General features: G+C 43.4%; 1 protein-coding gene across 4 annotated transcripts in view; it reads left to right on the top strand.

Moving 5' to 3' along the window:
- The first annotated feature begins 273 nt into the window (after positions 1-273).
- The window catches only part of GIGYF2 (GRB10 interacting GYF protein 2), a 268,385-nt gene continuing 243,991 nt past the window's right edge, over positions 274-24,667 (top strand). For 3 of the 4 annotated variants that reach the window (XM_077488487.1, XM_077488486.1, XM_077488485.1), the window contains exon 1: positions 274-437. The gene's annotated coding sequence lies outside the window, so the exon portion shown is untranslated. The remainder of the gene's footprint in view (positions 438-24,667) is intronic. The other variant, XM_077488483.1, reaches the window with a different exon arrangement.

Genomic DNA, 24,667 nt, shown 5'->3' with positions numbered 1-24,667 from the left:
CATTGCCCTCTCTCCTGCCTTGACAGTGCTATCGTTCTTCAGTAGAACCAACTTTTCCTGCCACAAAATAATAATTAAAAAAAAGACTCTACCCACTTCCTCCACTACACTGACATCCCGTATTAGGAAATGACACGAGTGAGGGCGGCTTGCCCACATCCAACATGGCCGCAGGGCGGCTACGAGCTGTTGGCCGGTCACGTGGGGGCGCTGGTTCCCTAGCAGACTGGGAAGGGCCCAATGACGAGTCGTACGTGAAGTATCCCGTCGCTCTCGCGGAGGAAGGGAAGTGTGTGTATGTGTGGTGGAAGTGCTGGCACGCTGCTCTGTCACTGCTCACGCGAGGCGTGGAGTCGTCAGGTGACGGTGCGTGGCGTCAGCCATCTTGTGTTGTTGGGCTTGTGGATTCGCTTCGGGTGAGAAGCTGAGAGAGAGAGGTAACCGGGGGAGAGACGGGGTTCAGCCTGGGTCATGGGGGGGAGGGGAGGAGAGGAGGGGGGCTGTGAGGGGGAGACCACTGGTGTGGAGTCCTAGAAGGGGGGAGGAGGAGGAGGGGTGGTGGGAGTGTGGCCGGGCACACTGCAGGTACACATGTGCTGCACTCCACAACATATGCGTGTGTGTGTGTCATCCTGAATTCTGTGTGCACCTCATCTCCTAGACTGGACCTTTCACCTTCATTGCCAGGACGTTTGGTCAGCAATGATACCCAAATGAGGAGAGTCAAATCGACTTCACCAGGTAGTACCTATGGGGAGGGTTGGGAAGGTACACCGACAATTGCCTAACTTTAGAAATGATCGTCTCCTTTCCCACTAAAAATAATTGATTTATAGACAATAGCCCAATTGATATGACGCACGCGGGGAAGTCAGTTTCCATGGATAGTTGGATGTTCCGTTTCTATGTTATTGATTGCCTCTCTGTTTCCGCCATTCAGCCTCTTTATCTGATCAGTCAAAATAGAGTAATAACCACAAATTAAACATCTCAGCGCTGCCTGTCCGTGCGACACCATCGATTGCTTTCCATCCTGGTCAATGGACTCCAATCTAAATCCGTTGGATGGGACGTTATGGCTATTGGATTGCTTTCGGATTCAGTTTGAAGTGTGTATGGCCAATAAGGATGCGCTCAGGCGTGTTCGCACATCCCACGTGCAGAACCCGCCAGGAAGTCTGCGCTAATCGCAGGCAGAGAGACATCTCCCGATCTGTGCAGTCGCACATCGGAGAAACGTCTCACTACCTGTGATTAGCGCAGCGCTACACCGGCTTCCTGGCTCCGGTGTGTTCACACAGCCCAGGTGCAGAGCCTGCCAGGAAGTTGACACTGCGCTGATCACAGGCAGTGAGACATGTCCCAATGCGTGGCTGCAGAGTTTGGGAAGTGTCTCACTGCCTGTGATCAGCGCTGTGCCGACTTCCTGGCGGTCTCTGCACGTGGGGTGTGCGAATACTGCAAATACTGCAGCTGCTGACTTTTAAAATGTGGACACTCACTTGTCCAGCGCGCCCACGATGTTGACGCCCGAAGCCGATCGTCTCTCGGGTGCTGCCGCCGCCACCTTCGGTATGGGGATCAGGAAGTGAAGCCTTGCGGCGCGAGTTACGATGCGCAATACGGACTGTCTCAGGGACACGTGTGTTTCCCAGCAGACAGCGGGGAAGGGAAGTGGCGTAAATATCCACAGATTCTGCAGCTATCTATGCCCGGAAGTGGGTGCAAATTCCTGTATTATACAGGTATCTGCATCCCCCCTCCCCCCTGAAAGGTGCCAATTGTGGCACCAGAGGGGTGGGGGGGCGGTTTTCGATGAGCGGAAGTTCCACTTTAGGGTGGAGCTCCGCTTTAATGGCCTCTTTCACACGTGTATAGTGCTAATGCACTTTCCCACTGGTGGATTGCTTATTATAGGGGCCATTAACATGCATTCCTCATATCCTGCATATGGAATTCCATTCTCTTAAATGGACTGCCTTATGTGCGTTTGTCACACAAAAGAAGCTCCTGCACCCTTTTTGGGTGACAAGCTTTGCACAATTGTTTTCATGTGCAACGTCGCATGACTGTGCAATTGTCAATTAAAGTGACACAGCGTTGTATCGCAAAAAATTGCCTGGTCAGGTAGTGGGTAAATCCTTCTGGGCCTGAAGTGGTTAATAAACACTCGCCTGTCCCATGGTCTAGTGATGCAGACAGCTTGCAGCTTCACAGCTGGGTGCGCACTACACAAGTCACGTGGCGCTTCCTGAATGGCTGAGAAATCTTTTGGGAGCTGGGTACCTGTCAAAGCTCGGTACCCCCCCCCCCCCCCCCAAAGAAGCTTCCAAATGTGGCATCTCATGGGATCAGCAATCCTTAAAGTGCAAGTTCCACTTTTGGGTGGGACTACACTTTGTCATTTTTGCTTACAAGTAGGTCTATAATAAGACTTAAAAATATGAAAATGAATGAATAATGTCCACCAGTGTGAAAAAAAGTGTACAAAACAGGAGGGGAAGGGTTGCGTCATACCCCAGATGATGTCTAAGCAGTCGAAACGCATCGGCTTGAGTCCTGCCAACATCATTGTGCTAATCTGTCTCTCTGTAAGAGCCCTTTTATCGACATTTGAAATGTGAATGTTTGTTTACCCTCCTTTTTATTAAAATCTATTTTTTAAACAATATTCCACTATGCAGAACCAGTCTTTAATTTTTGGTTTCATCGTGTGAGTACGTGGATATCCTTTGGTCCTCTTTCCCTCCATGTGAACTTCATCCGTATATTTTACTGTGAACTTGCCGATGACCAGTACCGTTTAGTCCCAGAATTGTGATCGTGGTGACCTGGATCTGTGATTGTTTCCACTTTTAACAGTGATTATCACCACAAACCTGCATGACTTAAGACTGTTTCCAGTAAGCCTTCACACAATTGGCGGTGGTTCCTCTTGCAAGCTCCCCTTTCTGTCATGTTTTCATTGATGCCTCCTGTTCCCACTCATGCCTCTGTGATGTCAACTTACTGACAGTGTCTATTGACACCAGGACTTTTTGACTCAACCCTTCCCCTCCTGTTTTGTATGCTTTTTTCACATTGGTGGACATTTATTCATTTTTTTTTTTTTTTTTTTTTATATCCCACTTGTATTTTCACACTCATATTGTGTATATTGTCATATTTTTCAACTGTATATGTAAGTGCTGCGTTTTCTTTTTTTCATATTTTTCTTTTTTGCGATTTTTATCTTTGGCTATGCTGGCTGCTTTATATACTTTATTTTAGAGCAACAGTGTGCGGTATACTTTTTGATCTATATCGGCGTGCGATGGTCCGGAAGTGGTTAACTGGAAATTGCTTTGTCATGCAACACTGTACCCAAATTAAATGTATTACATTTATTTGCACACAAATACACCTTTCATTTGGTGGTATTTGATTACTACTGGGTGTTTTTATTTTTTGCTATATAAATTTAAAAGTTTGAAAAAACTAAAAAAAACAAAAAACAAAAAAACAAAACCTTTTTGTTTATGTTATAAAGTTTTGCAAACAAATACTCTTTTTCCTTATCTCACTACATTTCTTTGGTAAAAATCCGAATCGGTGTATATTTAGTCTTTGTGAAAGTTTTATAGAGTACACAAACTATTGTGTGAGTGTAATAATAATCATAATAATTAGAGGTCGACCAATATGGGTTTTTCTCTGGCCGATGCCGATATTTAGAAAACATGGCGGCCGATATACGATGCCGATTTTTTTTTTTTTTTTTTTTTTTTGGGCCGATACGTTAGGCTGATTTTTATTTTATTTTCCTTTTTTTTTTTTTTTTTTTTTTTAATCCCCCTTCATCTCATAAGATCTAATACACCTTTCCCACAGGGACGTTTTTAAGGCACTGTTGGGCTAAAAATAGCGCCTGCAAAATGGCTCCCCTGCAGTCTGTGTGAAAGACACACAGAGGCGATGCGCTGGCAGGATGTTAAAAAAAAAAAAGTTCTGCAAGCAGCACGTTTGGAGTGATGTATACCGCTCCTCCACCACTCCTGCCCATTGATATGAATGGACACTACTGCCGAAGCGTATGCATGCGATTTGGCAGCAGTGCTTCACGGGTGCATTTAACCTCTTCCTCGGCCACTAGCTGGGTTATATGTGCCCCACTAGCAGCCGAATAGCACCGCTAAAATGATGGTAAAGCGCCCCTAAAACTAGCAGCGTTTTACCATCAACGCCTGCCCGCTCCAATGTGAAAGCAGCCTTAATAAGTGATGCAGAAAATTTCTTAGGTCCCTTTCACACGGGACGGATCAGTAATGATCCGCCCCGTGATGATCCGCTCGCTCAGCAGGGAACGGGCCGCTGTCCCCGCACACTGTGCAGGGACCGCCCTGTCAGCTCTCCATTCTCCTCTATGGGGATCGGACGAGCACGGACCGTCTGTCCATGTTCATCCGATCTGCTCTGCAGACGGATAGAAAAATAGGATTTTCCTCCGTTTGCAGAATCCGACAATTGCGGAGGCGGACAATAGCGGGTGTCTGCGGATGTTCAGACACCCGCTATCCCATAGGGATACATGTATGTCTGTACTTCATCCGCAAACGGATGGATGAAATACAGACATACTGTCCATGTGTGAAATGGGCCTTACATTTATTAAACAAAACAAACCTCCAATAAGTTTACTTGTATGTATGATTTGGATAAAAAAACAAAAACAAAACTATAAAATAAAAGGTAGTCAAAACTTTTGGACGAAAAAAAATGGGCTAACTTTACTGTTTTTAGTTTTTTTTTTTTTTTTTTTAAATCATTAGTGTATTTTTATTTTTTTTCCCAAAAATTGCATTTGAAAGACTGCTGCACAAATGCCATGTGACATAAAATATTACAACCGCTATTTTATTCCCTAGGATCTCTGCTAAAAAAAATGTTTGATTTTTGGGGGGTCTAAGTGATTTTCTGGCAGAAAATACAGGATTTTTACTTGTAAGCAACAAGTGTCAGAAAAGATTTAGTCTTTAAATGGTTAAACTGAGATCTCTACACACTGAGTTGAGTTCATTCATTCAGAAGTGTAAACATTGTATCTTTTTGCTCTTTTCTTGTCAGACTGCCCAGAGAGGAGGAAAGTTGCTTCTATGAAGACTCAGGCAACTTGCATTGACTTTTAGGCTCCGTTCACACAGGGGGCGACGCGACTTGCCGTGCCGCGACCTGACAAGTCGCCCCCGTTCTGTACTACGGAACCGTTCTAAGAGGAGCGACTCGAGTCGCTCCGACTTAGAAAAAAGGTTCCTGTACTACTTTTGGGCGACCTCGGGCGACTTGCATTGACTTCTATACAGAAGTAATTTGCAAGTCGCGGCTGAGGTCGCGGCAGGTCGTGGCGAGGCAAGTCGTGTCGCCTCGCATCACCCCCTGTGTGAACCGAGCCTTACTATTACAGAAGTCATTTGCAAGTCACGCTGTAGTTCTAAATCTGCCTTTTATCAGTACAATCGGCAGATGCCGATTAATTAAAAAATGGCAAATATCGGCCGATATATCGGTTGACCTCTAATAATAATAATAAAAAAAATATGTTCATCAATTATGTACTGAAGGCCTATCAATTTTTGAGGCCTTTAAATGCTAGGACAGTACAAATACTCCCCCAAATGACCCCAGTTTGAAAAGTAAACAGTCCAAGGTATGGTGAGTTTTTTAAGTTGTAAATTTTGTAATTTTTTTTTGAAAATTGAAGAAATTCAATTTTTTCTTTTTTTTTCTTGTTTACTGTTTATGCTGAACTGCTATTAATAAAGTAAACACTTTGCCAAAGATACATATGTAGTTATAGGAGTGAAAGTTCCGATTACTACCGCAACATTCTGTGACAGGAGCATAAAAAACTGGTTGCTGTTTCAGAATGAAAATGTGAGACCCATGCAGTAGATATGTCACTGTATGGAACAAAACAAGTAACTTTTAAGCAAACTGCGTACAATTTTTATGAAAATAGCCAACTACAAACCACAGATTTTAGCAGAACTAGCAGTTGGCTCTTCTGGCTCTTTATGTTGTCCTCTTAGGTCCATATTAATCGCATCAGCAATTCTCACACTGTGGCCTATAGCAACCCCAGACAATCTTAGTATTAAGATTATGGTGCTTAAAAAAAAAAAAAAAAAAAATCCAGTTTGCTAGACCGTTCATACTTCCATTTTGTTCTCGCTTCTCGCACATTACTACAGGTCCATTATTATTCAATGACATCCCAACACCCTGAGGAAATGCACAGTGCATTATCACTGCTGTGCACCACGTTGCACCATAACACACTTTCATGCATTATTGGGTGCTGCATTGCAAAAAATAGTGCTTGTCCAATTTTTATTTTATTTTTATTTATTTTTTGATGCGTTTGGCAGCCCATTCATTTGACAATGTCTTAAAGCATGCAAGACGCGTGTGTTTTTTTTTTTTTTACAAGAGCATGGCCACACACTTCCATTCACTTGTATAGCAGGCTGTACACAGCATGTATGGCTACTCAGGTGTGCAAAAGCTGTAGGTATATAAAATATATATATTATTATTTAAATTACTCTTTTTTTTTTTTTTTTTTTTTTATTCTTCTGTAAGAGCTCTAAAATGTTTAATTATGTTAGATCAGACTTTTCAAAGATGGTCAGATAATCTTTATAGAAATGCAATTTGTCAGCAGATAAAATCCTCTTGATCCACCCCGCTCAGCCCAGTTTCTCATCTGTTGATATAAGACACTACAGTCACTTGTGCTTTCCTCAATAGGTAAGCTCCTATTGGACATATTCTCATCTATGTTCATTTTGTAGTAAATAGAAATGCATACACACTTGTTTCTTCTTTTTACAGCAAAAAATAGCATCTAAGAAGATGAAATGCAAGAAATGTGGCTGATCACTAGTACTTCTGTCCCGGGGTGGGGGTGAGGGGGGTAATTTTATTGAATTGTATTTTCACTGTCAAAGCAATAGTAGGGGCTGCCTGCAAGGCTTTCTGTTTGTTAGCTTGAGTTCAGTGCTGATAACAGAAACTTAAAATCTGCCATATAACAAATGTCCTGACAGGATTTCATGCAGGAAAACTAGTAGATTTTCGAACATTCATACGAATACTTGTTAAAAAATTCTCTATATGTGTTGACTGAGTGAATGAATGTTTTACAAAAGTAGTTCCAAATTTTGCTTTTGAAATTACTACTTTCCTGAACCAAATCACATAGACTGTGTAAAGGATAAGTTCACCTTTTGTAACAAGTAACAAATGTATCAGCCCCCGCACACCCCCCATCCTTTAGACAACGAGTGGGGGATCTTTTCCCCTGCTTGCTGCCACAATCTAAAGAAAACCTGGCTACGTCAATCATTTACTGTGTTCTTTGACTGGACTACAACGACCGACAACCTTTGCAGCTGTCTGCTTGTAGCACTCAATGAACTACCATGGTGCTGTTGAGCTCTGTGGTAGTTCATTGAGTTTTTCTTTCCATATGATGTAAAAAAAACTAAATTCTGTAGCTGCTGACTTATAAGGACGCTTACCTGTCCAGTGATCCAGCGATGTCTGCACCCCAGCTGATTCTTCAATCAACTTTGGGTGCAGGCGCTGACGTTGTAGGTAAGGGAAGCTGGCAGTGAAACCTTCTGGCTTAACAGCCGGTTTCCTATTGCACATGCTCGAGCTGTGCTTTGTGAATGGTCCCACGGTGGAGGGGAGAAGGGTGCAAACAAGTGGAGCTTTCTCCTTTGGGTGCAGCTCCACTTTAAGCTGGCTTTAGAGAAGTTTTTTCATTTTATTTTTATTTATTTATTTTGATCAGCCAGTAAGCTAATCAAAAAATAAAAAAAAGAACAGATTTCCCCTATGCACACATTCAAGGTAGATGAGGGCATGCTCCCTGCTGCACAGTTGTATGCTGTCAGAATACACTGATCATTGCTGCAGCACTGATTGGGTGAATGTTTGCAACAGGCCCATTTGAGAGCAAATCAGTCCTTAGATCGACTGCTCTGGAATAGGGGGTCGCTGCTGAACCGGCTGAATTTAAGTCAAAAACGAATAAAACAATAAAAACGTTGATTTGCTGGCATTAATGTTCAGAATATTGAAGAAACATCCTCCAAAACATTTAGAAAAATAAATTAAATTAGTGTGTGTGTGGACACTTGTAGGCTGGTTTACAAAGCTAAAATTTTGTTCAGTTCCTGCGGAAATTTCCCGTTGTGGGTGGCCCTGTGCGCATCCGCTGGTTCAACAAAGTACATTTTTCAGTTGAGTTTGTCAGAACGTCTGAAGTCTTCTAGCCAAAAATGCAGATTTTTATATTTGTGTGCCCAAAATTGAAAACCTTGCTAGACCATTCATACTGCTGATCTAGCGCCAACAGCTGCTCGTATATAGTGACTCAGGTTCACGTTAAAAGGAACCTGTTTGTGTAAAAAGCTGCTATTTTCCAGAATTTTTTTGAAGGTGCAAACTGAAGGCCTGTCATCCTTCAGTGCTAAGGAACTCATTGATCTGGACGTTGTTGTTCCAGCTCAATGAGAGAATCGATAAGTAAACCTCGACATTAAGAGAGCCATTTTAAAGTACCAACATGTTTTATTGTATCTAAATATAACTAGTTTTTAGGGTCCGTTTACAGGGGCTAGCGCTTTTACAATGCAGTTGGTGTGCGATCCGGTGGGAATCGCCACTTTGTACTAGAGTTGCACGATTAATCGTTAAGAATCGAGATCGCAATTTTATTTATTCCCCCCCCCCTCTCGATTTTAACAAAGCATTTTCCAGATTCTATGCAGAGTTCTTTGCTCAAACCAGCAGTTGTCAAAAAAGGGGAAGAAAAAAAATCAGTCTGCCAACTTTCACAAAACTCCTCCAGCTTCTTTCTCAGCCAACTATAAACTTTGTAATGTTTTGAAAGATCAAAGGGATAAACTTCGGTCTGTAAATGAGGGTAGTTTAACCACTTAAAGATTAAACCTTTTTCTGACACTTGTTGATTTCAATTTAAAATGCATAATTTTTTGCTAGAAAATTAATCGCACCAAATATATGTATATATAATATACAGTATCTCACAAAAGTGCATACACCCTTTACATTTTTGTAAATATTTTATATCTTTTCATGGGACAACACTGAAAAAATAACACTTTGCTACAATGTAAAGTAGTGAGTGTACAGCTTGTATAACAGTGTAAATTTGCTGTCACCTCAAAATAACTCAAAACACAGCCATTAATGTCTAAACCGCTGGCAACAAAAGTGAGTACACGCCTAAGTAAAAATTTCCAAATTGGGCCCAATTAGCTATTTTCCCTCCCCTGAGTCATGTGACTCATTAGTGGTACAAGGTCTCAGGTGTGAATGAGGAGCAGGTGTGTTAAATTTGGTATTATCGCTCTCGCGCTCTCTCTCATACTGGTCACTGGAAGTTCAACATGCCACCTCATGGCAAAGAACTCTCTGAGCATCTGGGAAAAAAAAGAATTGTTGCTCTATATAAAGATGGCATAGGCTATAAGAAGATTGGCAAGACCCTGAAACTGAGCTGCAGCACAGTGGCCAAGACCATACAGCGGTTTAACAGGACAGAATACATTCAGAACAGGCCTTGCCATGGTCGACCATAGAAGTTGAGTGCATGTGCTCCACGTCATATCCAGAGGTTGTCTTTGGGAAATAGACGTACGAGTGCTGCCAGCATTGCTGCAGAGGTTGAAGGGGTGGGGGGGGTCAGCGTGTCAGTGCTTAGACCATGCGCCGCACACTGCATCAAATTGGTCTGTATGGCTGTCGTCTCAGAAGGAAGCCTCTTCTAAAGATGATGCACAAGAAAGCCTGCAAACAGTTTGTTGAAGACAAGCAGACTAGGAACATGTATTACTGGAACCATGTCCTGTGGTCTGATGAGACCAAGATAAACTTATTTGGTTCAGATGGTGTCAAGCATGTGTGGCGGCAACCAGGTGAGGAGGAGTACAAAGACAAGTTTGTCTTGTCTACAATCAAGCATGGTGTTGGGAGTGTCATGGTCTGGGGCTGCATGAGTGCTGCCGGCACTAGTGGGCTACAGTTCATTCAGGGAACCATGAATGCCAACATGTACGTACTGCGCCGTACTGAAGCAGAGCATGATTCCCTCTCTTTGGAGACTGAGCAGCAGGGCGGCAGTATTCCAACTAGGGCTGCAACTAACGATTATTTTCATAATCGATTAATTGGCCGATTTATTTTTCTGGTTAATCGGATATAAAATCATAAAAAAAGGAATATGCCATTTATTTATAAGTAATAATGAAAAAACTGAGTGTTGCACTCAAACTACAGAATAAAACACCCATGATGGGGTGCTATTCCTCCCGGGGAACACCCATGATGGGGTGCTATTCCTCCCGGGGAACACCCATGATGGGGTGCTATTCCCCCCCCCCGGGGAACACCCATGGGGCACTGACTATTCCAGCCACCCCCCCGGAACACAAATGATGGGGCACTCCCCTAACCCCCCCTCCCATTTCCCCTATTCCATTCCATTCCTCCCTTCCTGGTGAAGGGGTATTCGACTCAGGCGCTGAGTGCCTCCTGGGCCTTCTGTCAGGCATCAGTAACTCAAGTTTACAAGGCGGCCACCTGGTCATTGGTGCACACTTGCACAAAATTTTACAAGGTGGATGTACTGGCATCTGTGGATGCTTCTTTTGGCTGCAAGGTTCTGCAGGCTGCAGCCTAGGGGTTTTTTTTCTGCTGGTCAGGTGGGCTCTAGGTCATCTGGTTGACGTGTGTGGTTGTTGTTGTTTTTTTTTTTTTTGGCTGCCCCACCTCTCATGTTTTGCACTGCCTTGGGACATCCATATGGTTCTGAATAAAGAAGGCTGTGTCTGTCAAGGAACAAATGAGAATAGGATTTTTTTTCTTCTGTTTTCTGAGTTCATTGACAGACACAGCACCCGCCCTTCTATGGAGTTTTAATACTTCTGATACTGCTTGTTACATAACTGAAGACCTGTAGCAGAGGGGGGGGGGGTATATATATCACTTAGGACTGCCCATGGGCATAGCCAAGCCTTTTTTCTGCCTAGTGTTCTACTCCTGTAGGGGGCGATATAACACTGGTTCTGAATAAAGAAGGCTGTGTCTCAATGAACTCAGAGAAACTTTTTACGGAAAGTCAAAAATCCTATTTTACAGCAAAATGTTGAAAATTAGAGTGAATACTTTTTCAAGGCACTGTAAACACCACTTTAACCACTACAATTCAGGGCACTTTCACCCCCTTCCTTCCCACCCCAATTTTCAGCTTTCATCGCTCTCGCACTTTCAATGACAATTGCGCGGTCATGCTACGCTGTACCCAAATTAAATTGTTATCGTTTTGTTTGCACAAATAGAGCTTTATTTTGGTGTTATTTATTAACGACTCAGTTTTTTATTTTTTGATACAAGCGAAAAAAGATCGGAAATTTGGAAAAAAAAACTTTCTTCTTTCTATTCTAAAAGAAATCCAATACAATCAAATTTTGTCATAAATTTAAGCCAAAATGTATTCTGCTACATGTCTTTGGTAAAAAAAAATTTGGTTAAGTGTATAATAATTGGTTTGTGTGATCACGGACATATGTACGCAAATGATCATGTACATATGTGTGCAGGTGATCACAGACATATGTGTGCAGATAATCATTGGGACATGTGATTTTAGTGGGACATATGTGGGGGACATGTTTTTATTATTAGGGACATGTGTGTTTTGGGGACATATGTGGGGACATTGTGTTTATACTGTGTGGTGTGATGTGTTGTGTGTATTACACTAGACTGATGATCAGTAAGTAAAAAGCGGTAAAAAAACAGCTCATACTCACTGATCATCAGCCGGCTGCAGCGATCTGCTCTCCTCTCCTCAGCGATGACTTCTGTGTGAGGAGAGGAGGAGCCGATTGCCTAGCAACCGGCTGTTTGTTTACATCACATGATGGCCGTGATTGGACACGGCCGTCATGTGATCAGGAGGGCCAATCACAGAGCCCTTCTGCCGATCCGAGATGCACCGTGTCCGGGTGACACGAGCACATCGGGATTGCGCCACTGCGCGGGCACGCGCGTGCGCGATCCCCCTCCTTCTGAAGGACGTTCCTGAATGTCCTCTCAGAAGTAGAGCTCCCACCCGGCCGTATATGTACATTGGCCGGGTGGGAAGTGGTTAAACTTATAGCTACAGGAAAGCCTGTAATAAAGCTTACTTGTATATACAGTGATTATCTTCTAAACTTGCATTGTTTAGGAGTTATTCACAAGGGATGCTGCCAATGACATCGAAAGGATTGTATATCGTATCGTACCTTCAGAGCTCCGTGGCGGGAATCCATGACAGTGCTGCACAGGAGGCATCCGCTTTAGTTATCTCATAATGTGCTAGTATGCAGTCCATACTAGTACATTATGACTTAAGCCTGCAGGGGCCTACTTAATTTTCATTTTAGTGGCAGTTTACTACCGCTTTAAAGTAAATTATCTTACCATTAAAGCAAACCTGAAGTGCAAAATATTGTTCAGACTACTTGTGATCTGCGCATAGCAGGCACTGTTTGTCCATTTTTAACGTAAGCAAAGTGGAATGCCTGCTTACTCTTACTAAGCAAATACTTTTAGCATCAGATGGGTCACACACCTGACCCTGCCATCTAAGGACAAGGCTAAGCAACTGGTTGTTTTTTTTGTAGCCCTCCCCAGCAATCGCCTTCCTTTCGATTCCCTGCTACTGTGAGAAGCCCTTTGAAATGAAGGAAAGCCATCTCTAGGCTGAAACTCACTGTAGTAAGAACTTGCACAGGGCTGTGGAGACTCTGTTCTTATTTGCCCAGTTTTGTCCCATTCACCTCCAAAACTGGAAGTACCAGGTAGTTCCTTTTGACTCTTGGTGGTTTGGAGAAAGAGAGCTAAGTGGTGCAGGATAAAAAAAAACAAAAAACAAAAAAACAAACAAACTTACTGCTTTGGCCTGAATGAGTGAATCGCTGGTTTGCATTAAAGATTAATTTCTGTGATGGGTAGCCTAGCTGGATTTACTCACCTAAGCCTGTTTTTTCCCACAGCGGAGACACGCTCTACACCTCTGCCTGTTGTCTCGGCTCTTGATTGGATAGATTAATAGGAGCACAGCCATTGGCTGCCCTCTGCTGTCAAATCCAAGGACATGGGGCTGAGTCCTGCATTCTGTGTGAATGTACCCAGAAGCAGGACTCGGGAGCGTGCCCGCACGGGTGTCCACCTTAGGAGAGATGTCTCCAGTGTGGGCACCCGATGCGGAGAGGAGCTATCGGCACCACTGGAGGACCCCAGAAGTCCTGGATTCTGTGTGGGTGGGTGAATTTTGTAATTTATTTATATTTATTCGTATCCAGGGTGATTATAACAGATAATACAGTGGCATGTGATGAATGGGGTTTGAGCCAGTAAGCTTGAATTTTTTATTTTTTTTGTAAGTTCCATGTCAAAGTTTACCCTTCATAACATATTACACCCATATCTAAAACAAGCCTTACATTGCACCTGTGATCTGCTGATGGAAGGTGCTTTACAGGCTCTAATAATTTTTTTGTTGGTTAAAAAAAAGTGAATTCATTTTTTTAAAAGGCAAACTTCGCCTTTAAGTGCCCAAAAATATTTTGAATTCTTCTACTGGGTCTCTATTCAATGGTGCAAAATATGAATTTGGGTTATTTGTGTTGTATTGCTGGGCAAAAAGATTGTTCTGATCCACAAATAAATTGTTAGTGAAAAAAAAATTGGATTTAATTGGTGTAAAATTTTCTGTTTGCTTGGCTGTGCGGTAAAAGGGAGGATACTAGCGGATGCCTCTGAAAGACTTATATGGGTCCTAATTCTTGGTAGCTGACATGATACCCCACTACTGCTGGGCCTTCCATTCATGTATTGTGCTGGTGCTTGCCACTTTACCAAGATCAACTCTTTCCCTGATAACGGCTATTAAATTTGGGATTATCCATCACTATTTGTATTCTTTAGTTAACCACTTGCTTACTGGGCACTTAAACACCCTTCCTGCATAGACCAATTTTCAGCTTTCGGTGCTCTCACACTTTGACAATTACTCAGTCATGCAGCACTGTACCCAAATGCATTTTTTGTCCTTTTTTTCCCACAAATAGAGCTTTCTTTTGGTGGTATTTGATCACCTCTAGGGTTTTTATTTTTTTGTGCTATAAATGAAAAAAATACCGAAAATTTTGAAAAAAAAAATGCATATTTCTTTGTTTCTGTGACAAAATTATGTAAATTATTAATTTTTCTTCATAAATTTTGGCCACAATTTATACTGCTACATATCTTTGGTAAAAAATAACCCAAATTAGTGGATATTATTTAGTCTTTGTGAAAGTTAGAAAGTCTACAAGCTGTGGTGCGAACACACAAAATTATTCATTTCTTGTGACCCGAACAAGCCAGGAAAGTACTAATACCCCCCAAATGACCCCTTTTTGGAAAGTAGACATTCCAATGTATTTAGTAAGAGGCATGGTGAGCTTTTTGATGTTCTTATTTTTTTTCCCACAATTCTTTGCAAAATTAAGATTTTTTTTTTTTTAAATTTATTTCCACAAAATTGTCATTGTAATAGGTTATTTTTTTCACATGGCATGTGTATACCACAAATGACACCCCCAAAAAAATTCTGCTACTCCTCCTGAGTATTACAATACCACATGTGTGGGACTTTTTCACAGCCTGGCCACATAGAGGCCCAACATGCAGGCAGCGCCATCACGTGTTCTAGGAGCATAAATTACACATCTAACTTGTTGACTACCTATTACCTATTACACTTTTGAAGGCCCTGGAGCACCAGGACACTGATGACACGTGGCACTGATGACAGATGGCACTAATACGAGACACTGATGACAGATGGCACTGATACGTGGCACTGGGCGAGGATGGCACTTTTTTTCCACTTACGGCCACTGCAGCTGTTCATCTCTCCCCTCTCACACGCTGTCTGTGTGAGGATTGAGAGCGGCGCTGAGAGATGATCTCATATGTTTACATATGAGTTTATCTCTCATTGGATAGGCTGATCGCGCTGTAAACGCCCACTGTGATTGGCCGTTTACAGCGATCTGTGTTTGCCTGTCTCCGGGGGTCACGGCAAACACAAAACTTCCCCGATGCGTGCCCGCGGCGGCGCGCATTGCAGAAGTAAACACAAGGATGTCCAGGGATGGCCTCCCGGACAAGAGCGTCCGCTCTATAGCCATCATTCGCCTATAGGCGGGAAGCAGTTAAAGTGGATGTAAACCCCAATTTTTTTTTTTTTTTTGTCGTACTGTAGTGTGTAACATTTCCTATCATTTGAGCCCAGTCTTGCCACACAGAGTTAATCCAGCTCTGAGCAATCGTCTTTTATTATTCAGTGAGATAAATCTTGACGGAGAAAAACTTGTCAATTCCTCCCCCTTGCTGTGAGTGACAGGTGATTTACATATCTCGTGTACTAGCCTAAGAGACTTGAATTATTTTTTAATTCCCTCCCCCACTCTTTCTACTGCTGCTCTGCCAGAATTGGATGTTCCCCACCTCAGCATGATTGGGCATGCTGAAGTCATGTGCTTACTTTCCTGTCTTTTCACTGGATGTTGGTGATCATAGCAGAAGTTCAATGTAAGAAATACACAGGAGAATATGCATATTGATAAGGAGAGTGTATAGATGGGTGGAGAGTTTACTGACATCACGACTCCACCCACCCACAGAATATGCAGTTTTTCGGGTCTCATAGCAGAAAGGGGGGAGACATTTGACAGATAAAGATACATCCAGGAGGCATGTATATCCTTCCAGATAACCCCTATGGCAGTAGTTTAGAAAGGATGACATTGGATTTACAATCACTTTAATGACAATCTAAAAATCATTTTGGCTTTGCACATAGCTGCCCTAGCATGCAAGCAAAACTCCTTGCGTTATATTTGTACAAATGGGGTTGGTGTAGGGAGTCAGGTTTTTAAACTACACAGTTGATTCCCCCACTGCTTAGAAAGTAGGGATTCAGGGGCTATATTAAAGGGGTTGTAAAGGGTCATGTTTTTTTTTACCTTAATGCATCCTATATGCATTAAGGTGAAAAAACACCTGTCAGTGACGGCCCCCCCATTTTTCTTACCTGACCTCTTGAACTTGACCCACGGGAATGCGCTGTCTCTCTGCCCGGGGTTCTCGGCTGTTGATTGGATAAATTTATAGCAGAGCAACCATTGTCTCCCACTGCTGTCAATCAAATCCAATGATGCAAGTGCCGGGGGATGGGGCCGAGTCCTGCACTCAACCACTATGGACGCTAAATGCTGGACTCGGGAGTGCACCCACAAGGTAACCCCCCCTGCTGGGAGAGCGCTTCTCCCAGGGGGGTTATCTGCTGTGGACAGGAGTTGCTAGAGCCGTGGAGGGACCCCAGAAGAGCAGGTTCAGGGGCCCCTCTGTGCAAAACAAGTTGCTCAGTGGAGGTAAGGGCCGGTTCACACTGCAGGCGATGCGAGGCGACACTGACTTGCTTAGCCGCGACCTCAGCGGCAACTTGCAGATGACTTCTGTATAGAAGTCAATGCAAGTCGCCCCGAGGTCGCCCGAAAGTAGTACAGGAACCTTTTTTCTGAGTCGGAGCGACTCGAGTCGCTCCTCTCAGAACGGTTCCATTGTACAGAACGGGGGCGACTTGTAAGATAGCGGCGAGTCGCCTCGCATCGCCCGCAGTGTGAACCGGCCCTTAGTATGACCTGTTTAAAAAACAAACAAAAAAACAAAACAAACCTTTAGTGTCACTTTAAGTGACTTGAAGTAAAGATGCTGTGTGTTCTTTACACACATTTTGAAACAGTTCTAGAGAATATCAACACATTTGGTTCTGCAAAAAGCAAGTCGATATTCTTGAATGACCCCTCCAGTTTTCTATAGGTCACTGTTGGTGTTCCCTGAATTTAGGACTTTCTGCGTGTTATGCAGAGTTGCAAGCCCCAAAACAGAACAATGCACTCCTGATCATGAGCAGAGCCTTCAAGGGAACATCTCTCGGGCTATAGCCCTTGGATACACCCATGCAGACAGATGACCAAGGAAGGAACCAGAGCCTACTACAATATCAATAGACCATTTCAGTAACAGAGCAAAGTTCACAGGGATACAGAGGGTGTCCATGGGTGCAGGATGCAAAGAATGCTGGATTACAGGAATGCTGAAGTCACAGGAGACGGTCTGTGGAAGGACAGGAGTGCAAGAGACTCTGGGAACACAGATGTGAGAATATTTGGAGCACATGGGTAGTGAGATCACAGGAATAAGTCACCGGGAGCACTGGGGTGCTGAGATAATGGGGGTTCAGTCACTCGGGTACTGGGATCAGAGTGGAAGTCTCTAGATGCCCTGGGGTGCTGGGATTACAGGAATGAGAGTCCTGTCTCTTTGGGGTGCTCAGCACTGGTAAACTTGAGAACACAGTAGTGAGAGAATGTGGAACACTGGGGTGCTGGGATCCCACAAATACTAGAATGAGTCTCTGGAGCACCGGGGTGCTTTGAGTGTCTTTGAGAGCCCTGGGGTCCCAGGAATGTTGAGGAAGAACAGAGGCACTGGGTTGCAAGTATCACTAGGTTTCCTGGAACCAGTGAACACAGGAACTATCGCCGGAGGCTGGGGGAATACTAACTATTGGCAAAACTAATGTTGGTCTGAGCACAGCTAGCATAGAGAGGTTGTTGGACACACTGGATAGGAACTGGTCACAGGACTAGCAATAAAATTAGTCAGGTAAGATGCATCAACGCCTATAACTTCCAGTCTAATGCAGCCATAAGGTGGCAACTTACCTGATGTCTAGAACTACAAGAAATGTATCCGCTTTGCAGGTGATCTGTGGAAATGCAAGCACCTGGGCCCACTTGTCTGCTGGTCTGTGGAACTACAAGTAATGGATCAGCTGTACCATTGCTTTTGATGGTATAATATCCAGACCAAAAGAAAGCAAATAAGTGAAGTTTATTTTTAAGTTTAACCTTTTCTTAACCACTTTGCACCCAGGCCAATTCTGTCATTTTTCTCCTACATGTAAAATTCATGATTTTTTTTTTTTGCTAGAAAATTACATAGAACCCTAGAGAATACAATGGCAGTCGTTGCAACTTTTTATCTCGCACGGTATTTGCGCAGCAATTTTTCGAACACATTTTTTTCAGAAAAAAAAGTTTCATGCTTTAAAAAAAAAACAAACAGTAAAGTTAGCCCAATTTTTTTGCATAATGTGAAAGATGAAGATCATGTCACGCTTCAAAATTGCACACGCTTGTGGAATGGCACCAAACTTTGGTATTTAACAATCCCCATAGGCGAAGCTTTAACATTTTTTACTGGTTACATGTTTTGAGTTAGAGGAGGTCTATGGCTAGAATTATTGCTCTCGCTCTAACGTTTGTGGCGATACTTCACATGTCTGGTTTGAACACCATTTTCATGCGTTCACTTCTGCGTATGAGCTCACGGGGACGGGGGTGCTATTTTTTTATTAAAAAAAAAAAAATTGATTACTTTTATTCCTATTACAAGGAATGTAAACATCCCTTGTAATAGGAATATGGCATAATCGGACCTATTTACATTGAGATGTGGGGTCAGTAAGATCCCACATCTCACCTCTAGGCTGGGAAGCCTAAAATCTCTGATGAACATCCGGGGGCCGGCGGATTCTGTGTCCGACTCGCCAATGGAAGCGGTGAGTCGGTAGAAGCGCCGTAAGAACGATCAAGCTGCGGAACAGCCCCTATGATCATTCTTATGGTGCAGGGAATCGCCGGCTGAAAAAGCTGATATCTGAATGATTCCTGTAGCTACAGCCATCATTCAGATATACCCCCGGAAAGTCAAGGACGTCCACCTGGCGTGAAGTGTTTAAAGGCAAAGTTTCTCAGCTCCATTCCTCAAGTACCCACAGCAGGTCATGTTTTCAGGCTCTCCGTTATTTTGCACAGGTAATTTGATCAGTTTCCCTGCCTTCATAATTACCACAGCTGTTTTCATCTGAGGGAAATCCTGAAAACATAACCTGTTGGGGGTACTTTACTGGAGTTGAGAAACATTGCTTTAAAGTGGTTGTAAACCCTTACAAACCACTTTGACCTACAGGTAAGCCTAGATTAAGGCTTACCTGTAGGTCCAAGAAATATCTACACGGCTTAGGAGATCTTTACAAAAAGACAGGCACCGCTGTCTACGGCACAGGCGCACTGGGCATGCCGCTGCTTACGGCTATATGCCATTGGTGTCGGCTCCCGTGCGAATGCACGGGAGTGACGTCATCGCTGCTCCGGCGCTGAGTGGCCGAAGCAGCGATACCTGGAAGAAGATGGACGCTCCGTGCTACAGGGGACAGTGGTGACATCGCTGGCTCCTGTGTCGGGTAAATTGCACCTAATGGTAGCCCATCATGCTTTACCTTTGCAGGGAGACAAAGAGGAAGTAACACCCATCGGGGTTTACTTCCTCTTTAAGGGCTGGTTCACACCACTTGTGATGCGTGAACAAGCACATGAGCATGAATTTTACAGCACGGCATAGAAATGCGCTACCCTCTGCAGACGTAAGCAGGTGCCTTTTAATACATAATGGCACCCCCACCCATCTAGAAAATGCAATGCTTTTGCTGCAACTAAATTGCAGTAGCATGGGAGGTTGGTGTAGTAAAAGATGTAAAATTATTATTTATTTTTTGAATTTGGCAGCCTATTGAAATTAATGGGCTGCACTAAATGTGCCATGTGGGAACGTGCAAAAATGCACGCGCTTGCACCTTTTATGGTGTCAACCAGCCTTTAAGCAAAAGACAGACATGTTTAGCTTCCAAGTTTCTGGTTCTCGCACCCTCCCCCCTCCTCTTTCATGTGCCTACTTATAGGTTAGTGAAGATGCCAATGATAAGGTGCAAAACCTGCACGTTTCTCATGTTTTATCCCTTTAACCACTTCCCGACCGCCGCACGACGATGTACGTCGACAGAATGGCACGGGCAGGCATAAGGGGTTACATGTATGTCCTTGCCTGCCCGCCGGTCGGGGGCCCGATCGGGCCCCCGCCCGGTGCCTGCGGCGGTCGGTATTCGTTCGGGAGCGATCCCGGACGAGGGGACGGCCATTCATTCATGGCCACCCCCTCGCGATCGCTCCCGACGAATGAAAATGTCCCGTGACATCATTTCCTCTCCTGTAATGTAAACACAGGAGAGGAAGTGATGTATTCTCTCCTCCGTGTCGGTATTTTTCGTTCCGGCACCGAGGAGAGAGGTTCGGTGAGTTGCACCAACACACCACACATACAGTAGAACATGCCAGGCACACTCACACCCCCCCTTTACCCCCCGATCACCCCCCAATTACCCCTGCCCCCCCAGTCACAGTGACACCAATTGCTTTTTTTTTTTTTTTTTTGCATTGGTGTCATTTGTGACTGTAATAACTGTTAGGGCAGTTAGGGTTAGCCCCCTTTAGTTCTAAGGTACCCCCCTAACCCCCCCAATAAAGGTTTAACCCCGTGATCACCCCCCGTCGCCAGTGTCACTAAGGCTGGGTTCACATTGCAGCGGTTTATGAAAACAGATGTGATTCGCACTGCAGTGCAAATCACATCCGATCTCTGTGCGATTCGAGTTCAGCCATACAGATCGTATGGCTGAATTCGTGTCGCACCCGCCGCAAACTCGCACGGGGGCCCTTTTTTTGGTCCGCAGCAGAATCGGATCGCATGGGTGTTCACACCATGCGATCCGAGTTTGCAGATCGCACTGCGATATGCGAACTGATCTGGGGGTGTCATTAACATTTCACTGACACTCCCAGCAGTTCGCATAGGGCAGTGTGAACTGCCGCCGGGAGGCATGTGATGCGGGAACCCGCCGCGGATTAGTGGCGTTCCAGCATCGCTCCAGTGTGAACCCAGCCTAATAAGCGATCGTTTTTCTGATCACTGTATTAGTGTCACAGGTGACGCTAGTTAGGCAGGTAGGTATTTAGGTTCGCCGCAGCTTTTTATAGCGCCAGGGACCCCCATATACTACCGCATAAAGCCCCCTGATTGCCCCCTAGTTAACCCTTTCACCAGTGATCACCATATAACTGTTACAGGTGACGCTGGTTGGTTATTTTTTTTATAGTTTCAGGGCACCCGCCATTTATTACCTAGTCTCACTAGTGTACCCCTAAATTTAGGGGTGTCTACTTTCCAAAATGGGGTCATTTGGGGGGGGTTTGTGCCATCTTGGCATTTTATGGCCTTCAAAACTGTAACGCCCTTAGAAAGCCTGAAGGCGGTGCTTGGTTTTCTGGGCCCCGTACGCGGCTAGGCTCCCAAAAAGTCCCACATATGTGGTATCCCCGTACTCAGGAGAAGCAGCAGAATTTATTTTGGGGTGTCATTTCACATATGCCCATGGCATGCGTGAGCAATATATCATTTAGTGACAACTTTGTGAAAAAAAAAAAAAAAAAGTTTGTAATTTTCCCGCAACTTGTGGCAAAATATAAAATATTCCATGGACTCAACATGCCTCTCAGCAAATAGCTTGGGGTGTCTACTTTCTAAAATGGGGTCATTTGTGGGGGTTTTGTGCCATCTTGGCATTTTATGGCCTTCAAAACTGTAATAGGTAGTGAGGAGTGAAGTCAAATATTTACGCCCTTAGAAAACCTGAAGGCGGTTCTTGGTTTTCGGGGCCCCGTACGCGGCTAGGCTCCCAAAAAGTCCCACATATGTGGTATCCCCGTACTCAGGAGAAGCAGCAGAATTTATTTTGGGGTGTCATTTCACATATGCCCATAGCATGTGTGAGCAATATATCATTTAGTGACAACTTTGTGTAAAAAAAAAAAAAAAAAAAAAGTTTTTTTTTTGTCATTATTTAATCGCTTGAGGCAAAAAAATAAAATATTCAATGGGCTCAACATGCCTCTTATCAATTTCCTTAGGGTGTCTACTTTCCAAAATGGGGTCATTTGGGGGGGTTTTGTTTAGTTTATTGGATTTTTCTAATAACAAAAAGTAGAAAATATCATTTTTTTCAAAATTTGCGGTCTTTTTACATTTATATCGCAAAAAATAAAAATCGCAGAGGCAATCAAATACCATCAAAAGAAAGCTCTATTTGTGGGAAGAAAAGGACGCAAATTTTGTTTGGGTACAACATTGCATGACCGCGCAATTACCAGTTAAAGCAGCGCAGTGCCAAATTGTAAAAAGACCTCTGGTCATTTACCAGCAAAATGGTCCGGTCTGAAGGTGGTTAAGGACCCTTCAAGTACAGGGTCTGTAAGAAATGCACCTTGCTCCTAAATTTATAACATCAAGCACTGTCTAATCATTATGTAGTAAGACGCTTTTAGAATAACACAAGAAGTGTACAGACCGCAAAGGACATCTCTGAATCTGACAATCTACTGTTTTTGCAAGCATATCAATGGTATAAAAAAACAAAAGGGAGAAAGTACATTTCATTGTTGGGGTTTACATGTGTTTTAATTTCAGAGCGGAGTTTGGTGCATTGGAAGTACATGCAGTGTACAAATATTAACAGCAGGGGGCAGCAACATAACAAATGTTCAGATTGTCAATTTTTCATGTATAGAATTCAGATTAGGCACATTTTTGACCAGTTACCATTTTACAGGATGAGTCCTACAAACTGAACTCTGCAAATATATATAAAGCTCTACTGTGAGTATATGTGTGTGTGTATCCAGTTTTTATTTTTTGCTCTATAAACAAACAAAGCAACAATTAGAAAAACAAACAATTTTTTACTTTTTGCTATAATTAATCCCCAAAAATGTTTTATAACCGCTTGCCGACCAGTGCAGAACGCCGTCATTACTAATAAATAAAAAAAAAAAAAAAAAAAAAATCCCATAAATCTATCCCCTATTTTGTAGACGCTAGAACTTTTGCACAAACCAATCAATATACACTTATTGGAATTTTTTTAACCAAAAATATGAAGAATACACATCTGCCTCAACTGAGAGAATTTATTTTATATATATATATATATATATATATATATATATATAATCTCTCGATCTCTATCTATATATATCTCTATCTCTATCTATCCTTTTTTTTGGGGGATATTTATTATAGCAAAAAGTTATTATAGCAATAAAAACCACAGAGGTGTTCAAATGCCAAAAGAAAGCTCTTTGTGGGGAAAAAGGACGTAAATTTTGTTTAGGTGCAACGTTGCACATCAGCGTAATTGTCAGTTAAAGTGACGCAGTGCCGTATCGCCAAAAGTGCTTTGGTCAGGAAGTGGATAAATTCTCCCGGGGCTGAAGTGGTTAAAAAAAAAAATTCTTCATCCGTTTAGGCCAATATTTATTATTCTTCGTATTTTTGGTAAAAATCGCAATAAGCGTATACTGATTGGTTTGCACAAAAGTTATAGCATCTACAAACTATGGGACAGATTTATGCCATTTTTATTTTATTTTTTACTAGTAATGGTGGTGGCCTGCGATTTTAATTAATCTTTTGGTACTGTGACATTGCAGCGGACAGATCGGACACTTGACACATTTTTTAGGACCATTGACATTTTATACAGCGATCAGAGCTATAAAAATGTACTGATTACTGTGTAAATGTCACTGGTAGGGAAGGAGGTTAACACTAGGGGGCGCTCAAGGGGATTAAATGTGTTCCACCGTTGGTGTTTCTAACTGTATGGGGATAGGACTGACTGGGGGAGGAGACATGTATAGTTATTCCTGCTTGGTAGGAACAAACGTTATGTTTCCTCTCCCCTAACACACAAAAAAACCCATGCTGGCTCTTGTGCATGCAATCACGAGTGAACGGCGGTGATCGCGGCCGCAGGCCACTCGCATCAGGTCCCCTGCTGGTTCTTAAAGGTAATAACGTACCTATACGTTGTTTTGCGCAGCTGTGCCATTCTGCCGACGTATATCAGCGTGAGCTGGTTAGCAAGTGGTTATAAAGGCTGAAGGTTCTTTAAACATATCGCAAACTATGCTGTAAGGTAAAAAAAATAAACCTTCTGCGTGCAGCTGCCCCGGCAATGTGCACGAGAGCAGAGGCTCACCCGGATCTCTCCCCCCTCATTGGTTTAGCTACTGCAGTGAGAGCTATCTGCTCCCACTGCTGTCAATTACAGCCAGTGGCAAGGGAGCAGTGGTCAAGCCACTCTCCGATGGGGGAACCAGAAGCACCGTTGGGGAACTAGAAGAGGATTGGGACTGCTCTGTCCAATTTTCTATAACATGACAGCCAATGACAGCTGACCACGTGATGTAAACAGAGGATTGGTAATTGAAGTTTGTTTCGTTTTTTAAGCCGATCTTCAGCTTCTGTTTAACGGGACATTGGTCTCGAAGAGGAAGAGCCTCTGTGCCTACCAGTACCGCCTACCAGTACTGCCTGCCAGTGCCAGCAATTAGTGCCACCAATCAGTGCCCACAAGTGCCACCTATCGATGCCCACCAGTGGTGCCAATCGGTGTCACCTTGCAGTTCTGCCTATCAGTGCCAGCTATCGGTGCCACCCTTCAGTTCTGCCTGTCGGTGTCCACCAGTGCCGCCTA

The sequence above is a fragment of the Lithobates pipiens genome, unplaced genomic scaffold (assembly GCF_037356315.1).
Source record: "Lithobates pipiens isolate NorthernLeopardFrog02 unplaced genomic scaffold, aLitPip1_a1.2 Scaffold_18, whole genome shotgun sequence".
Taxonomy (NCBI): Eukaryota; Metazoa; Chordata; class Amphibia; order Anura; family Ranidae; genus Lithobates; species Lithobates pipiens.
This window is presented reverse-complemented; position numbering and strand designations above follow the sequence as displayed.